Source organism: Arachis hypogaea, chromosome 19 (genome assembly GCF_003086295.3).
Source record: "Arachis hypogaea cultivar Tifrunner chromosome 19, arahy.Tifrunner.gnm2.J5K5, whole genome shotgun sequence".
Classification (NCBI taxonomy): domain Eukaryota; kingdom Viridiplantae; phylum Streptophyta; class Magnoliopsida; order Fabales; family Fabaceae; genus Arachis; species Arachis hypogaea.
This window is the reverse complement of record NC_092054.1, coordinates 107,299,416-107,318,144: the sequence shown is the minus strand read 5'-3', so window position 1 is coordinate 107,318,144 and position 18,729 is coordinate 107,299,416. Positions and strand designations below refer to the sequence as shown.

At 37.9% G+C, this 18,729-nt stretch overlaps 2 non-coding genes across 2 annotated transcripts; both read left to right on the top strand.

The window, feature by feature from the left end:
- Positions 1-11,759: 11,759 nt before the first annotated feature.
- On the top strand, positions 11,760-11,867 carry LOC112782016 (small nucleolar RNA R71). Its single transcript, XR_003192760.1, has one exon. It is a non-coding gene; the product is annotated as a small nucleolar RNA R71 (small nucleolar RNA).
- A 6,132-nt stretch (positions 11,868-17,999) lies between these two features.
- On the top strand, positions 18,000-18,107 carry LOC112780633 (small nucleolar RNA R71). The gene has a single exon (XR_003191456.1). It is a non-coding gene; the product is annotated as a small nucleolar RNA R71 (small nucleolar RNA).
- The last annotated feature ends 622 nt before the right edge of the window (positions 18,108-18,729 follow it).

Genomic DNA, 18,729 nt, shown 5'->3' with positions numbered 1-18,729 from the left:
TTTAGAAAGGAGAGTCAAATATCAAGGATAGTACTCATAAATTTGAGAGAATGTATCCAATTCTAGATAAACAAGGATGCTCAAGCAAAGAAGTTTGCTAGAAACAAATCGATTGACAACTCCAAAGATAACCCTTGGATCCAAGAAATTCAATAGGACCAATAAGAAGAGAACCAACGCCTTAGTTCGGAACAAATTCAAGTTGAGTCGAAGAAGTAGGAGGTTTGCAGAAAAGAATATCTCAGACCCAAGACAAAGCTCACAGAACTCAAGATCATAATTAAGATACTTCCGAATACATTGTTCTTAAAAGAATAAAAAACTTGCAAAAATATCACTTCGCAGTCTGAAAGAGAAGTTAAACAACAAACATCCTTCAAGAAAGTAACAAAAGCATAAACGTGGCTTCACTTCAATACAATTTCATGTTGAAATAGATCATGTAGAGTTTTAAAAACAAGATGCACACTAGCTTGGCTAAGAGCTAAAATATTTTCATCAAATATTTTAGAAAATTAGTTAAGTGCACAATCTTAACCAAAAGTAATTCACAAAACTCAGGAGAGAAATCAAATGCTTGTTCAGAAACTCCCAAAGTCCATATTCAAACAAGCGTGTATAACATTTATAGTAAGTACGAAAGAGGAAGTTAAACTCTTTTTAGAAAAGAGACTCCGAAGTAAAAATTTGCTTACAATTTGGTAAAGGAAATAAGTGGTGCGTTACAAACGAACCGGTTTCCACTAAACAAGGAAGTTCTTCAAAACTTCATTTAAAATAGCGCATCCCAACTTTAAATTAACTTCGTCAAAATTGAACAATGGTTTCAATCTAAATCAAGCAACAGAAAATAAATTCCGTTTAAAACTTTTTACAAGAGAATTCAAAACTTCTTTAAAAAGTTCAAAACAAGACTCCAAAAGTGTTCATAAAATCACCATCTCAGAAGAACATTCAAGAAGTTTAAGATGTACTAAAAATGAGTTAAGCCTTGCAAGAAAGGATCTTAAATCAAAGTAGTTCAAACAAGATTCACTAGGCATGAGTCATCAAACAAGCTTTCAATTGATCCAAAAGAATACAAAAGTCATAGAAAAAGACAACTCAATCATTTGTAATTTCTCAATGATAAATCTTTGACTAAAAACTCTTGTAGAGAAAATGAGAGAATAAACAATGCACTAATTTGAAACGAATCAAACTGACTCACATAAGGATGAGATTCACAAGAGAGGACAAACCAAGATCAATGGTAATGTTCACAAGATGTAAAAGATTAGTTAAAAACAGAATCACGTATGACATTCATAGAGGTGAAAAGCTTAAGAAGGAACGAGTCCGCTCATAAGAAGAAAGTTATGAGTCCAACATTTTCAAAAGAACAACAATGGCATAAGCCATGTAGTATGCTAAATCAAACTCAAATAAAAATGAATTAAGTAAAGTTTATCAAACGAAACTCAACCGGGATAAAGCAAGAAATCCCCTTTCTTTCCAGAATTCTGAAAATACCCAAATACATAATCAAATGAAGATGTCCATTGGAACTATAGTAAAATTACTAGAAAGTCAATTTACTTTTAAAGTAAGTGCAGTTCCGTAAACCAGTAAAAGTACATGCGAGGTATTAGAGATAAATAGTTGTTAAACTGTGTAAGAAATCTTCAAAGTTTCACATATAGATAAGTATATATCTACTCAATAGCAATTTCCATAAAAATCTCAAAATCGGCTGTAATTGCTATCAATTAAGAGAAATACTGAATCAACAATTTCTCTAAGAATAGACTTGGGACAAGGACTTAAAGAGTACAGCGCATCAAGACTGTCCAAAAGTATATCAAAGAATACGTGAATCAAGAAGAACTCAAATAGAGAAAGATAGATGTAACAAGGACTGCAATCAAGCATATGCAATTAGGATCAAACAAGAATGCATATGAATAGAGGAATAGAGTTGAAAAATCAAACTATTCTTCAAAAGGATTAGCAAACAAGAACTTCAAGTTAGGACATGAAAGAACAGGTCAACTCGAACAGAATTCAAGACACACAACTGAATAGCCTCGAGAAATAGTTTCAAACGTTCCCAAAACTCGTGATTCGCTTTACTCAAAACTCGTATATCATCTATGATAACCCATTAGTACTCTCATATACATAATTCACTAGTATTAAACCGGCCAAACTTAATATCAGGAATCATGCAATGCAAGACTAACGGCGTTAATCAATAGATCATCATGTGCATAAAGCTCAAATTCTCGTCATTCGACAAGACTATTGCATGACAGACACTCAGAGTATGCAACTAAAGTATAGTCGGTCCATTCCTCAGGCTCTACAGGAAAGACCGCTCTGATACCATAATGTAACACCCTAACTACCAAAGCTCACGCTTCCGGCTGCGCCACTCTGATAGCTCAGACATTACGATGACTCTTATACTATTTAATACTAAAATATGAGCCTGTTTAAAACTTTAAACCGTAATACCGCTCCCAAAAATACCTTCGTTCGATAACGTACATCCATAAATACCATTCAACTTACAACAACTCATAAAGAGTACATCCATATATATACATAAATATATATAAATAATATTACAAACATAATCCAAGACAATTCCTATCCCTCTTACAGATTACATCAAGATAAAGGCGAGGGTACGGTAAACCATAACTAAAACAATACAGAGCATCACAACAATAATTAAATAAGCTCTTCGTAACTTCTGCGCCCATATCCTGAAAGGGGAAAAATGTAGGGGGTGAGAACATCATCCTCGAAAGTGTTCTCAGTAGAGGGTTTTTGGGAATTACTGTAATAGGATACGTGAAGATAAACCGTACTAGTGATTAATAACCGTCTTATGCCTCTTTTCAAAAACAACGGTTTACAATAAAAGTAAAGTCTAAAAATCTTTCTGAAAGAAGAACCGTTCAACTCTCAAAAACTCAAAAGCCTTTCAAAACGATTTATCTATGCGAAAACAAAATAGCCTTTCATATTTTATTCCGAACCAGAAACACAACCAAAATCAACCATCGATTCTTCTCATTCCAACCACGGCCCTAGGCCCAAACAAATCCAACCAACAACCAATCACCACAGTCCAACAGAGTCCCAGTAGCAAACACAAATAGGAAGATGCAAGCACAAACAAACAGTTATTGCAAGTAGAACAATTAGCAATTAATCACATAGGCAAACCAAGTATAATATGCACACCCAAGCAATGTCACATAGATGCATATGATGCATGCCTGTTCCGAGTGGCTGATGATATCATCTGTCGGTTACGAAGTCAACCCGACGTGTCCGGTAGCTAACCCGGACACAGTATCTCTGTTGCGCATTATTATCCTTAGAGGGTATCTGCGCCCTGTCGCCATTAGAGGGTATCTGCGCCTTGTCGCCATTAGAGGGTATCGGTGCCTTGTCACCCTTACAACCAGAGAGAAAACACAAGCATTTTCACATACAACATTCATTTCAGCCATTCGGCTCACAGTTCAATCCAGAACCAGCCAATTTATCAATAAATACAGCCCTTCGGCTTAAACTCATAATTCATAATCAGCCATACGGCCCATAACTCATTCAGTAATCAGCCATAAATCAATATCATACACAGCCATTCTGGCTCACGGTTCAATCCAGAACCAGCCAATATTCATAATCATACATAGCCATTCTGGCCCATAACAAAACAGCACTTCCACCATTCAACATCATCAAATTCATAAAACCGGCATTTAAGCCTCAAATCACTTTTCTCAAGCCATTTCACTTTGAAATCAAATTTCAACTCTTTTCAACCTTGGCTTTAAAGATCTCATTTCTCAAATCATCTCAAGCTCATAAGCCAAATTTACTCAAAGTGAGTTCCCTGTCTAAAACAAAGCCACTCTCGGCATTCTCTTTCCCAAAACTTCCAAAACCATGGCAAGTTAAGGATTTATTTCAAAGTATTCAAAATCACCCATACAACAATGGGATTTTATAACAAAAGTTTCTCGGCAGAGTCCCAAGTCTTTAGGGAAGGTCAACCTATATCAATTCCTTAAAATTCATTGAAACTATTAAAATCATGGATTCTCGGTTCAAGTAAATAAAACTGAATTTCTTATGAAACCGATCATACAAAATCACAAGTTCCAACCCGGTCCTAAAGTCAACTCATTTGAAAAGGAACCGGTTCATTTGATTCAAACCACGTTCAGGTTTCTTTTTGGAACCCATTTTTCTAACTCTTCCAAAATGCCTCAAACTTAATTACTCAATCAAAAGTCTAGATTCCTTTGAAATCACTAAAAGCTCCCTTTTATATTGAAATCAATATTAGAGCATCATTCTTTCCTTCAGTGATTCAAACGGTAAAAACAGTTCATTTCTAAATAAGTCAAACTCAAGGCATAAAGTTCACTAAATAAATTAAGCTTGAAAATATAAATATTCTCTTAATAAATCAAATAATACAACTTCTCAAACCCAATCCTTTTTAAATGACTTTTTAAACAAGACTAGGATTTTGTAGAAATTTCGACAGCACCTCCCCTAAAACTTGGACTTTTACCACCCGGTTCGGGTCCCAACTAAACCGTTTCTCATTCCTTTTCAACAGCTCAAAACCAGAAATCAATTCAAAGTAAGCTAAATCCAACAGTCGCCTCAGTGGCATATCTCAAGAAAACCATTTCAAAGTCAACTCAATATCAACCGATTTAACTCATTTCCAAAGCTTTAAAGGATCGGTTCAGCAATAAGTCATTTATCAAAACCAAATCAATTAAAGCAACCCAGGCTGAATTTCAAGAGTATTCTATCTTTCACATCATCAAAATAATCAACTCAATTCAAATCAATCCTCAACGGATTAAACTCAGATTTCAAATATTTAAAGAATCAGCTTCAAAACATTACATTTCACAATTCCATAACCCAAGCGCCTCATCAAGTCCTTTCCGCCTCAACCCGAACTGATGGCAACCAAAACCTCAGCTCCAAGCCACTTTCGCAACAGTCTCAACAAGTCGAATTGCAACATACAACAACCGAAACTCAATCCTATAGCAATTAATGCCACAAACCTCAACGTATGATAACAGAACGGTAACTAAAAGGCTTTCAAATCCAAACGCTTACCGAACCGAAGAAGGAACGGCTGAACCGAAGCAGCGGCAATCTCCAAACCGGTTTGGCGGCAGCCCGGCAGCCACCTCAAGCGGCAGCGATGACCTGAACCATATGCAGTGACAGTGAGGTTTCCAGAAACTCAACGGAAAGGGGAACCAACTTAAGACCCTTACCGATAGACTTTTCCGGCAACGGCAAAAGCAGCTAGAAGCTCCGGCGGTGGTTCCGGTGGCCTCAGAACTCCGACAATAGTAACAGAAGCTCCAGCTAAGCACCGCGGAGAAGCAGGTCGGTAGTGACAGAGGCAGACGGCAGTGACGGGAACCGTCTCAGCCTCGGACCTCTCCCCTTCTTCTTCACGCACGCCGGTCCTCTCTCTCTTGGCAGAACCCCTTGACGGCGACGGCTCAGTGAGAGACAGAACTGGCGAGCCCTCCTCTTCCAGCGACGGCGCTGTGGCAAGGAGCACAGCGGCGGCGTGTGAACTGGCGACGGAAGAAACGTGACGGCTCTCCCTCACGGCGCGTCTCCCTCTCGCGCGACTTGCAACGGCACAGGCTAGAGATGATGGCTCGGCTAACAGTGGCGGCGGCGATGAAGGAACGACCATGGCACCTCGGCGGCGTCTCCTCCTTCCCGACACGGCTCTCTCTCTCTCTCTCTCTCGTGAAATGGTGGCAGCTAGCAGGGGCGGCGACGACGCGACGGCGGTGGTGAAGCCCAGCACGCCGGCGCAGCCTCCTCCCTCCTCTTCTTTTCCTCCTTCCACGGATCCCGTTTCTCTTCTCCCACCTTCTGTTTCTCCTTTCTTTCTTTCATGGAAAGGAAACGCTGCTACTGAGTTAGGAAAAAGGGGATTTCGGCTGCAGCTGGGGCATGGGGAAGCAATGGGTTACCGGGTAGGGTTTTCAGAGTTAGGGTCTTTTGAGAAAAATTAGGGTTAGGGGCATTTTAGAATTTCAGATGAAATTGGGAATAATGTAGTAATTGAAACCCAAATTAAATCCAACACTAATTGTATATAGAAAAATACTATTTGCTCATCAATTTTACAAATTATTTTCCATAAAATGCCCAAATCAAAATAATTAGAAATAATATAATTAAACCCTTTATTTTCCAAAGTAACAGTATTAATATTTAAAATATTAATTATTTAATCTGAGTCATATAAAAATCCTTATTATTTCACAACTACCAACTTTATAATATAATTAAAGAAAATAATCCAATAATCATCAAATTGGATAATAATCATAACTTATCTCAAATTCAATAAATCAAAACTTGCTTTAATTTTCTTTAATAAAGAAATTTTTGAAATTAAAGCTACAGAAACACTAAATTTGAATTTAGCTAATGATAGCCCTTTTTCAAAGGTTTTGGGTCTTACAAGTAAGGGTCAATCCCACGGAGATTGTTGGTATGAAGCAAGCTATGGTCATCTTGTAAATCTCAGTCAGGCGGATATCAAATGGTTATGGAGTTTTCGAATAATAATAATAAATAAACAGAAAATAAAGATAGAGATACTTATGTGTTTTATTGGTGAGAATTTCAGATAAGCGTATAGAGATGCTTTCGTTCCTCTGAACATCTGCTTTCCTGCTGTCTCCATCCAATCCTTCCTACTCCTTTCCATGGCAAGCTGTATGTTAGGCATCACCATTGTCAATGGCTACATCCTGTCCTCTCAGTGAAAATGGTCCAATGCGCTGTCACTGCATGGCTAATCATCTTTTGGTTCTCGATCATACTGGAATAGGATCCATTGATCCTTTTGCGTTTGTCACTACGCCCAGCACTCGTGAGTTTGAAGCTCGTCACAGCCATCCCTTTCCAGATCCTACTCGGAATACCACAGACAAGGTTTAGACTTTTTGAATCTCAGGAATGGCCATTCATGGGTTCTAACTTATACCACGAAGATTTTGATTAAGGAATCCAAGAGATACTCATTCAATCTAAGGTAGAACGGAAGTGGTTGTCAGGCACGTGTTCATAGGGAATGATGATGACTGTCACGATCATCACATTCATGTTAAAGTGCGAATGGATATCTTAGAAGTGGAATAAATTGAATTGAATAGAAAAATAGTAGTACTTTGCCCTTTTGCATCGTTTAAACTCGAGCAAAGTATGGACTATTATATATTTCTGGAAAGCCCTTGATGTCTACTTTCCAAAGCCGTTGAGAGCGCGCCATTTGGAGTTCTGTAGCTCCAGAAAATCCACTTTGAGTGCAGGGAGGTCAGAATCCAACAACATCAGCAGTCCTTCTTCAACCTCTGAATCTGATTTTTGCTCAAGTCCCTCAATTTCAGCCAGAAAATACCTGAAATCACAGAAAAATACACAAACTCATAGTAAAGTCCAGAAATGTGAATTTAACATAAAAACTAATAAAAATATCCCTAAAAGTAACTAGATCTTACTAAAAACATACTAAAAACAATGCCAAAAAGCGTATAAATTATCCGCTCATCACAACACCAAACTTAAATTGTTGCTTGTCCCCAAGCAACTGAAAATCAAATAGGATAAAAAGAAGAGAATATACTATAAATTCCAAAATATCAATGAAACATAGCTCCAATCAGATGAGCGGGACTTGTAGCTTTTTTGCCTCTTGAATAGTTTTGGCATCTCACTTTATCCATTGAGGTTCAGAATGATTGGCATCTATAGGAACTCAGAGTTCAGATAGTGTTATTGATTCTCTTAGTTCAGTATGTTGATTCTTGAACACAGCTACTTTATGAGTCTTGGCCGTGGCCCTAAGCAGTTTGTTTTCCAGTATTACCACCGGATACATAAATGCCACAGACATATAATTGGGTGAACCTTTTCAGATTGTGACTCAGCTTTGCTAAAGTCCCCAATTAGAGGTGTCCAGGGTTCTTAAGCACACTCTGTTTTTGCTTTGGACCTTGACTTTAACCGCTCAGTCTCAAGTTTTCACTTGACACCTTCACGCCACAAGCACATGGTTAGGGACAGCTTGGTTTAGCCACTTAGGCCAGGATTTTATTCCTTTAGGCCCTCCTATCCACTGATGCTCAAAGCCTTGGGATTCTTTTTATTTACCCTTGCCTTTTGGTTTTAAGGGTTATTGGCTTTTTGCTCTTGCCTTTTGGTTTTAATAGCTTTTGGCTTTTTCTGCTTGCTTTTTCTTTTTCTATATTTTTTTCGCCATCTTTTTTTTTCTGCAAGCTTTTGTATTCACTGCTTTTTCTTGCTTCAAGAATCATTTTTATGATTTTTCAGATTATCAAATAACATTTCTCCTGTTCATCATTCTTTCAAGAGCCAACATATTTAACATTCTTAAACAACAACTTCAAAAGACATATGCACTGTTCAAGCATTCATTCAGAAAACAAAAAGTATTGTCACCACATCAATATAATTAAACTAAGTTCAAGGATAAATTCGAAACTCATGTACTTCTTGTTCTTTTGAATTAAAAACATTTTTCATTTACGAGAGGTGATGGATTCATATTCACTACTTTAAGGCATAGATACTTAGACACTAATGATCATGTAATAAGACACAAACATAAACAAACATTTAGCTCAAAAATCGAAAAACAGTAAATTTAAGAACAAGGAATGAGTCCACCTTAGTGATGGTGGCGTTTTCTTCTTGAGGAACCAATGATGTCCTTAAGCTCTTCTATGTCTCTTCCTTGTCTTTGTTGCTCCTTCCTCATAGCTCTTTGATCTTCTCTAATTTCATGAAGGATGATGGAGTGCTCTTGATGTTCCACCCTTAGTTGCTCCCAATAATTGTGTGGAGGAAAATGTATCCCCTGAGGTATCTTAGGGATCTCTTGATTTGCAGTTAAATGTTCTACCACTGAGCTATAGACCCTTGAGATGAATCTCTCCATCTCCTATGACTTGGAGGTGGAAGCTTTTGTCTTCCATTTCCTCTTTCTAGAGGTTTCTCTGGCCTTAGGTGCCATCAATGGTTATGGAAAAACAAAAAAAGCAATGCTTTTTCCACACCAAACTTAGAATGTTTGCTCGTCCTCGAGCAAAAGAAGAAAGAAAGGATGAGAAGAAGGAGAGATGGAGGTGTATGGATGTGAGTGGTGAAGAGGTGATGGGGAAGAGAGATTGATGTGATATAGGATTATGAGGAGGGAAGGTGAGTGGAGGTATGTGGGGATCCTGTGGGGTCCACAGATCCTGAGGTGATCCTGTGAGGTCCACAGATCTTGAGGTGTCAAGGATTTACATCCCTGCACCAATTAGGCATGTAAAATGCCTTTGCATGCATTTCTGGCGTTTAAACGCCGAGGTGATACTTGTTCTGGGTGTTTAACGCCCATGTGTAGCATATTTCTGGCGTTGAACGCTGGTGCACGAAATTGTGATCTCAGGCAACGGCGCCAAAAACTCTGTACGCACGTCTTAATAAATCGTTTTTCAGTCACAACTTCGATACAACTAACCAGCAAGTGCACTGGGTCGTCCAAGTAATAAACCTTACGTGAGTAAGGGTCGATCCCACGGAGATTGTTGGTATGAAGCAAGCTATGGTCACCTTGTAGATCTCAGTCAGGCGGATATAAAATAGCTATGGAGTTTTTGAAAATATATAATAAAATAAGGATAGAAAACTTATGTAAATCATTGGTGAGAATTTCAGATAAGCGCATAGAGATGCTTCGTTCCTCTGAACCTCTGCTTTTCTGCTGTCTTCATCCAATCAATCTTACTCCTTTCCATGGCTGGCTTTATGTAAGGACATCACCGTTGTCAATGGCTACTTTTTATCCTCTCTGGAAAATGGTCCGATGCACTGTCACTGCATGGCTAATCGTCTGGAGGCATCACCCTTGTCAATAGCTGCATCCCATCCTCTTGTGAAAATGGTCCAAATGCTCTGTCACAGCACGGCTAATCATCTGAGGTTCTCGATCATACTGGAATAGGATTCACCCTCCTTTTGCATCTGTCACTACGCCCAGCACTCGCGAGTTTGAAGTTCGTCACAGTCATTCAATCCCAGAGTCCTACTCGGAATACCACAGACAAGGTTTAGACTTTTCGGACTCTCATGAATGCCGCCATCAATCTAGCTTATACCACGAAGATTCTGATTAAGAGATCCAAGAGATACTCATTCAATCTAAGGTGGAACGGAAGTGGTTGTCAGGCACGCGTTCGTGGGGGAATGATGATGATTGTCACGTTCATCACATTCAGGTTGAAGTGCGAATGAATATCTTGGAAGCGGAATAAGTTGAATTGAATAGAAAAACAGTAGTACTTTGCATTAATCTTTGAGGAACAGCAGAGCTCCACACCTTAATCTATGGAGTGTAGAAACTCTACCATTGAAAATATATAAGTGAAAGGTCCAGGCATGGCCGAATGGCCAGCCCCCAAAACGTGATCACAGGATCAAAAAATATAATCCCGGATGTCAAATACAATAGTAAAAAGTCCTATTTATACTAAACTAGCTACTAGGGTTTACATAAGTAAGTAATTGATGCATAAATCCACATCCGGGGCCCACTTGGTGTGTGCTTGGGCTGAGCTTGAATGTTACACGTGTAGAGGTCAATCTTGGAGTTGAACGCCAGTTTGTAACGTATTTCTGGCGTTCAACTCTGGCTTGTGACGTGTTTCTGGCGTTTAACTCCAGACAGTAGCGTAGAACTGGCGTTTAATGCCCTTTTATGTCATCTAAACTCGGCCAAAGTATACACTGTTATATATTGCTGGAAATCCCTGGATGTCTACTTTCCAACGCAATTAGAAGCGCGCCATTTTGAGTTCTGTAGCTCCAGAAAATCCACTTTGAGTGCAGGGAGGTCAGAATCCAACAGCATCAGCAGTCCTTCTTCAACCTCTGAATCTGATTATTGCTCAAGTCCCTCAATTTCAGCCAGAAAATACCTGAAATCACAGAAAAACACACAAACTCATAGTAAAGTCCAGAAATGTGAATTTAACATAAAAACTAATGAAAACATCCCTAAAAGTAACTAGATTCTACTAAAAACATACTAAAAACAAGTTTGCTAAATTAGAGGTATTTTGTTTAGAGTTCTCTGTCTGTTGCTGAGTGGATGATGGAAAAAGCTTGCTATTGCTAAACCTGTTTCTTCCACCATTATTAAAGCCTTGTTGAGGCTTTTGTTGATCCTTCCATGAGAAATTTGGATGATTTCTCCATGATGAGTTATAGGTGTTTCCATAATGTTCACCTAAGTGATTTACCTCTGCTATTGCAGGGTTCTCAGGATCATAGGCCTCTTCTTTAGAAGGCGCCTCTTGAGTACTGTTGGATGCAGCTTGCATTCCATTCAGACTCTGAGAAATCATATTGACTTGCTGAGTCAATATTTTGTTCTGAGCCAATATGGCATTCAGAGTATCAATTTCAAGAACTCCCTTCTTCTGAGGCGTCCCATTACTCACAGAATTCCTCTCAGAAGTGTACATGAACTGGTTATTAGCAACCATGTCAATGAGTTCTTGAGCTTCTGCAAGCGTTTTCTTTAGGTGAATGGATCCACCTGCAGAAGTATCCAATGACATCTTAGCCAATTCAGATAAACCATCATAGAATATATCCAGGATGGTCCATTCTGAAAGCATGTCAAAAGGACACTTTTTGGTCAGTTCTTTGTATCTCTCCCAAGCTTCATAGAGGGATTCACCTTCTTTCTGTCTGAAGGTTTGAACATCCACTCTAAGCTTGCTCAACTTTTGAGGAAAGAACTTGGCTAAGAAAGCCTTGACCAGCTTATCCCAAGAGTTCAGGCTATCTTTGGGTTGAGAGTCCAACCATACTCTAGCTCTGTCTCTTACAGCAAAAGGGAAAAGCATGAGCCTGTAGACTTCAGGATCTACTCCATTAGTCTTAACAGTATCACATATCTGCAAGAATTCAGTTAAGAACTGAAAAGGATCTTCAGATGGAAGTCCATGAAACTTGCAGTTCTGCTGCATCAGAGAAACTAATTAAGGTTTAAGCTCAAAATTGTTTGCTCCAATGGCAGGAATGGAGATGCTTCTTCCATGTAAATTGGAATTAGGTGCAGTAAAGTCACCAAGCATCCTCCTTGCATTATTATTATTTTCGGCTGCCATCTCCTCTTCTTGTTCGAAAATTTCTGAAAGGTGCTTGCTGGATTGTTGTAATTTAGCTTCTCTTAGTTTCCTCTTCAGAGTCCTTTCAGGTTCTGGATCTGCTTCAACAAGAATATTCTTGTCCTTGCTTCTGCTCATATGAAAAAGAGGGACAGAAAAATAATAATAGGGATCCTTTTTACCACAGTATAAAGGTTCCCTTGTTGTGAGTAGAAGAAAAGAAGAGTAGAAGAGAAAAGAAAGGAGAATCCAAACAGAAGGGTGAGGAGAGCAGAGATTTTTCGAAAATAATTTTTCAAAAAGAGTTAGTGATTTTCGAAAATAGTTTTTGAAAATGGTTAGTAATTTTCGAAAATTAAAATAAAAAATTAAAATAATTAGTTAATTAAAAAGAAATTTTGAAAAAGAGGGAAGATATTTTCGAAAATTAGGGAGAGAGAGTAAGTTAGGTAGTTTTGAAAAAGATAAGAAACAAACAAAAAGTTAGTTAGTTAGTTGAAACAAATTTGAAAATCAATTTTGAAAAGATAAGAAGATAAGAAGTTAGAGAAGATATTTTAAAATCAAATTTTTGAAAAGGATATGATTTTGAAAAAGATAAGATAAAAAGATATTTTTGAAAAGATATGATTGAAACTAGTTTTGAAAAAGATTTGATTTTTAAAATCACAATTAATGACTTGATTCACAAGAAATCACAAAATATGATTCTAGAACTTAAAGTTTGAATCTTTCTTAACAAGTAAGTAACAAACTTGAAAATTTTGAATCAAAACATTAATTGATGATGTTATTTTCGAAAATTATGTGATAAAGATGAGAAAAAGATTTTTGAAAAATATTTTTAAAATTTTCAAAAATAACTAAGAAAAATAAAAAAGATTTGATTTTTGAAAAAGATTTTGAAAAAGATAAGATTTTTAAATTGAAAATTTGATTTGACTCATAAAAACAACTAGATTTTAAAAATTTTTGAAAAAGTCAAATCTAATTTTCGAAATTTTAAGAGAGAAAAAGGAGAAGATATATTTTTTTTATTTTTGAATTTTTAATGATGAGAGAGAAAAATTAAAACGTCATCTTCAAAGTGTTCTTGGTGTTCATGTTTTTCTCTTTTCTTTTTGGATCAAAACAAGGAATGCATGCAAGAACACTATGAATGTTAAGATGAACACCAATAACACTTTGAAGATCATGATGAACATCAAGAACTTATTTTTGAAAAATTTTTAATGCAAAGAAAACATGCAAGATACCAAACTTAGAAATCTTTCATGTTTAGACTCTATGGATTCAAGAATGCATATGAAAAACACCATACAACACAAAACAATAAAACATCAAGATCAAACAAGAAGACTTACCAAGAACAACTTGAAGATCATGAAGAACTCTATGAATGCATGAATTTTTCGAAAAAAATGCAAGATGGACATGCAATTGACACCAAACTTATAACATGACACATGACTCAAACAAGAAACACAAAATATTTTTTATTTTTATGATTTTCTAATTTTTTTGTATTTTTATTTTATATTTTTCGAAAATCAGTCTAAAAAAAAAGAAAAATAAGGATTCCGAAATTTTTAATATGAATTCCAGGAATCTTGTATTCTTATTCTAAAGCTCCAATCTGAGGGTTAGGCATGGCTTAATAGCCAGCCAAGCTTTAGTATGTAACTCAGACATGACACGGCTGACATTCCAATTAACTTGCTTCCATGCTGATGGTTGGAAGCCTCAGTCCAAAAGAATTTAGACATGGCTTTACAGCCAGCCAGGCTTCACATGCTTCATGAAACACTAGAATTCATTCTTAAAAATTATGAAGAACATAAATTAAATATTTTTGAAAAGAATTTTTTATTTTTTATTTTTTTTCAAAAACAAATGAGAAATTTTTGAAAGTTTTTTTGAAAATTTTTTTTTTGAAAAGAAAACAAAAAGAAAATTACCTAATCTGAGCTACAAGATGAACCGTCAGTTGTCCAAACTCGAACAATCTCCGGCAACGATGCCAAAAACTTGGTGCACGAAATTGTGATCTCAGGCAACGGCGCTAAAAACTCTGTACACACGTCTTAATAAATCATTTTTCAGTCACAACTTCGATACAACTAACCAGCAAGTGCACTGGGTCGTCCAAGTAATAAACCTTACGTGAGTAAGGGTCGATCCCACGGAGATTGTTGGTATGAAGCAAGCTATGGTCACCTTGTAGATCTCAGTCAGGCGGATATAAAATAGTTATGGAGTTTTCGAAAATATATAATAAAATAAGGATAGAAATACTTATGTAATTCATTGGTGAGAATTTCAGATAAGCGCATAGAGATGCTTCGTTCCTCTGAACCTCTGCTTTCCTGCTGTCTTCATCCAATCAATCTTACTCCTTTCCATGGCTGGCTTTATGTAAGGACATCACCGTTGTCAATGGCTACTTTTTATCCTCTCTGGAAAATGGTCCGATGCGCTGTCACTGCATGGCTAATCGTCTGGAGGCATCACCCTTGTCAATGGCTGCATCCCATCCTCTTGTGAAAATGGTCCAAATGCTCTGTCACAGCACGGCTAATCATCTGAGGTTCTCGATCATACTGGAATAGGATTCACCCTCCTTTTGCGTCTGTCACTACGCCCAGCACTCGCGAGTTTGAAGTTCGTCACAGTCATTCAATCCCAGAGTCCTACTTGAAATACCACAGACAAGGTTTAGACTTTCCGGACTCTCATGAATGCCGCCATCAATCTAGCTTATACCACGAAGATTTTGATTAAGAGATCCAAGAAATACTCATTCAATCTAAGGTGGAACGGAAGTGGTTGTCAGGCACGCGTTCGTGGGGGAATGATGATGATTGTCATGTTCATCACATTCAGGTTGAAGTGCGAATGAATATCTTGGAAGCAGAATAAGTTGAATTGAATAGAAAAACAGTAGTACTTTGCATTAATCTTTGAGAAACAGCAGAGCTCCACACCTTAATCTATGGAGTGTAGAAACTCTACCGTTGAAAATACATAAGTGAAAGGTCCAGGCATGGCCGAATGGCCAGCCCCCAAAACGTGATCACAGGATTAAAAAATATTATCCAGGATGTCAAATACAATAGTAAAAAATCCTATTTATACTAAACTAGCTACTAGGGTTTACATAAGTAAGTAATTGATGCATAAATCCACATCCGGGGCCCACTTGGTGTGTGCTTGGGCTGAGCTTGAATGTTACACGTGTAGAGGTCAATCTTGGAGTTGAACGCCAGTTTGTAACGTATTTCTGGCGTTCAACTCTGGCTTGTGACGTGTTTTTGGCGTTTAACTCCAGACAGCAACGTAGAACTGGAGTTCAACGCCCTTTTACGTCATCTAAACTCGGCCAAAGTATGGACTATTATATATTGCTGAAAATCCCTGGATGTCTACTTTCCAACGCAATTGAAAGCGCGCCATTTTGAGTTCTGTAGCTCCAGAAAATCCACTTTGAGTGCAGGGAGGTCAGAATCCAACAGCATCAGCAGTCCTTCTTCAACCTCTGAATATGATTTTTTCTCAAGTCCCTCAATTTCAGCCAGAAAATACCTGAAATCACAAAAAAACACACAAACTCATAGTAAAGTCCAGAAATGTGAATTTAACATAAAAACTAATGAAAACATCCCTAAAAGTAACTAGATTCTACTAAAAATATACTAAAAACAATGCCAAAAAGTGTATAAATTATCCGCTCATCAAACGCCAGCTCCATGCTTGTTTCTGGCATTCAGCGCCAGCTCCATGCTCTGTTCTGGCGTTGAACGCCAGCCAGATGCTCCTTACTGGCGTTTAAAGGCCAGTAAGCCCTTCCTCCAGGGTGTGATTTTTCTTCTGTTATTTTTGATTCTGTTTTTGATTTTTCTATTTATTTTGTGACTCCACATGATCATGAACCTAATAAAACATGAAAGAACAATAAAAATAAAAATAAAATTAGATAAATAAAAGTTAGGTTGTCTCCCAACAAGCGCTTCTTTAATGTCAATAGCTTGACAGTGGGCTCTCATGGAGCCACACATGTGATCAGGTCAATTTTATAGACTTCCCAACACCAAACTTAGAGTTTGGATATGGGAGTTCAACACCAAACTTAGAGTTTGGCTGAGGCCTCCCAACACCAAACTTAGAGTTTGACTGTGGGGGCTTTATTTGACTCTGTACTGAGAGAAGCTTTCTATGCTTCCTCTCCATTGTTACAGAAGGAGATTCTTGAGTTTTAAACACAAGGTTGTCCTCATTCAGTTGAAGGATCAATTCTCCTCTGTCTACATCAATCACAGTTCTTGTTGTGGCTAGGAAGGGTCTTCCAAGAATGATGGATTCATCCTCATCCTTCCCAGTATCCAGGATTATGAAATCAGCAGGGATGTAAAGGCCTTCAACCTTTACTAACACGTCCTCTACTTGACCATAAGCCTGTTTTCTTGAGTTGTCTGCCATCTCTAATGAGATTCTAGTAGCTTGCACCTCAAAGATTCCCAGTTTCTCCATTATAGAGAGGGGCATGAGGTTTATCCCTGACTCAAGGTCACATAGAGCCTTCTCAAAGGTCATGGTACCTATGGTACAAGGTATTAGGAACTTTCCAGGATCCTATTTCTTCCGAGGCAATCTCAGTTGATCCAATGCATTTAGTTCATTGGTGAACAAGGGAGATTCATCTCCCCAAGTCTCATTACCAAATAAATTGGCATTCAGCTTCATGATTGCACCAATGAATTTGGCAACTTGCTCTTCAGTAACATCCTCATTCTCTTCAGAAGAGAAATACTCATCAGAACTCATGAATGGCATAAGGAGGTTTAATGGAATCTCTATGGTCTCTAGATGAGTCTTAGATTCCTTTGGTTCCTCAGAGAGAAACTCCTTATTGATCACTGGACATCCCAGGAGGTCTTCCTCCTTAGGATTCACGTCCTCCCCTTCCTCCTTGGATTCGGCCATGATGGTTATATTAATGGCCTTGCACTCTCCTTTTGGATTTTCTTCTGTATTGCATGGGAGAGCACTAGGAGGGGTTTCAGTGATCTTCTTACTTAGCTGGCCTACTTGTGCCTCCAAATTTCTAATGGAGGACCTTGTTTAATTCATGAAACTTAAAGTGGCCTGAGATAGATTAGAGACTATGTTTGCTAAGCTAGATGGATCCTGCTCAGAACTCTCTGTCTTTTGCTGAGTTGATGATGGAAAAGGCTTGCTATTAAACCTGTTTCTTCCACCATTATTAAAGCCTTGTTGAGGCTTTTGTTGATCCTTCCATGAGAGATTTGGGTGATTTCTCCATGAGGGATTATAGGTGTTTCCATATGGTTCACCCATGTAATTCACCTTTGCTATTGTAGGGTTTTCAGGATCATAAGCTTCTTCTTCAGAAGATGACTCTTGAGTACTGTTGGATGCAGCTTGCATTCCATTCAGACTCTGAGAAATCATATTGACTTGCTGAGTCAATATTTTATTCTGAGCCAATATGGCATTCAGAGTATCAATTTCAAGAACTCCCTTCTTCTGAGGCATCCCATTACTCACAGGATTCCTCTCAGAAGTGTACATAAACTGGTTATTAGCAACCATGTCAATGAGTTTTTGAGCTTCTGCAGGCTTTTTCTTTAGGTGAATGGATCCACCTGCAGAAGTATCCAATGACATCTTAGCTAATTCAGACAGACCATCATAGAATATATCCAGGATGGTCCATTCTGAAAGCATGTCAGAAGGACACTTTTTGGTCAGTTGCTTGTATCTCTCCCAAGCTTCATAGAGGGATTCACCTTCTTTCTGTCTGAAGGTTTGAACATCCACTCTAAGCTTACTCAGCTTTTGAGGAGGAAAGAACTTGGCTATGAAAGCCGTGACCAGCTTATCCCAAGAGTTCAGGCTGTCTTTAGGTTGAGAATTCAACCATATTCTAGCTCTGTCTCTCACAGCAAAAGGGAAAAGCATGAGCCTGTAGACTTTAGGATCTACTCCATTAGTCTTAACAGTATCACAGATCTGCAAGAATTCAGTTAAGAACTGAAAGGGATCTTCAGATGGAAGTCCATGAAACTTGCAGTTTTGTTGCATCAGAGAAACTAATTAAGGTTTAAGCTCAAAATTGTTTGCTCCAATGGTAGGGATGGAGATGCTTCTTCCATGTGAATTGGAATTTGGTGCAGTAAAGTCACCAAGCATCCTCCTTGCATTATTATTATTTTCGGCTGCCATCTCCTCTTCCTGTTCAAAAATTCCTGTAAGGTTGTCTCTGGATTGTTGTATTTTAACTTCTCTTAGTTTCCTCTTCAGAGTCCTTTCAGGTTCAGGATCTGCTTCAACAAGAATGTTCTTGTCCTTGCTCCTGCTCATATGAAAAAGAAGGGAACAGAAAATAATAATAGGGATCCTTTTTACCACAGTATAGAGGTTCCCTTGTTGTTAGTAGAAGAAGAAAAGA